The sequence below is a fragment of the Fragaria vesca genome, linkage group LG7 (assembly GCF_000184155.1).
Source record: "Fragaria vesca subsp. vesca linkage group LG7, FraVesHawaii_1.0, whole genome shotgun sequence".
Taxonomy (NCBI): Eukaryota; Viridiplantae; Streptophyta; class Magnoliopsida; order Rosales; family Rosaceae; genus Fragaria; species Fragaria vesca.
In genome coordinates, this window is record NC_020497.1 from 22,353,412 (window position 1) to 22,354,516 (window position 1,105).

Sequence of the window (1,105 nt, forward strand, 5' to 3'; positions counted from 1 at the left end):
CCTTCCTTGTTGCAGACCCACTACCCTCCTCCGAATCAAACCATTAGACTCACCCTTGTCACTCTTCCTTATACCAAACCCAACTGCCACAGAATAGGCAGCGTAGAAACTTTCTGCCTCATCAACTGTATTGAATGTCATGGTTTCAATATCAGAAACTGAAAAGCTTCCATGTCTTGGGACGTGTACCTTTACATCCTCAAAACCCGAAGAAGGTTGTTCTTCATTCTCTGATGGATCCATGGTTGGTTGTTCTTCATTCCCAGATGCATCCATACCTGTGTTTCAATCAATATTTGCTTAACAAACTAAATCCAAACAACAAACATAAAGAGATACTGGATCCATGGCTGGCTGTTCTTAATTCGAGATACTGGTAAACCGAATTAGAAGAGTAGACCAAATTGAAATGCAATACTCACCTACAAGAGACGTGAGAGTCCGAGTTTGACAGATCGATTTGGAGTTTGACAGACCAAATTGAAGAGTTTGACAAATCGATTTGGAGTTTGACAGACCGAATTGAAGAGTTTGACAGATCGATTTGGAGTTTGACAGACCGAATTGAAGAGTTTGACAGATCGATTTGGATTGCAGATAAAGAGAGAGAGGAGAGTTAAAATCGGAGAGAGAAAGGAGAAGGAACAGAAAGAGAGAGAGAGGGTAAGAGAAAGAGTCCGAGTTCAAATCGAAGAGAACAAGGAGAGGTGAGTGGATGTAGTCACTCCGTCAGTTTAGATGCTTTAAATCTTCAAACGGTCATATGACCGGCTAAAGGGGTAGCAGGTCATCCTTTTAAGCAATGAACCAATCACAAACACCCATGTGGTTAAGGTATCCATACCTTAAGGTACACAATACACAAGTATTTGCCTTCATAATTCTCCTTGTTATTGCCTAGCCAAATAGTTCAGAATAACAAAAAGAAGGGCAAATACTTGTGTATTGTGTACCTTAAGGTATGGATATCTTAACCACATGGTTGCTTATGATTGGTCGAACTAGATTAATGATGACCTGCTACCTGTTTGACTGTTCATCCAATTTAAATCTCAAACTAACTCTCACTCTCTCACTAATGGGGTTAGTTTCTCTCTCTCTCTCT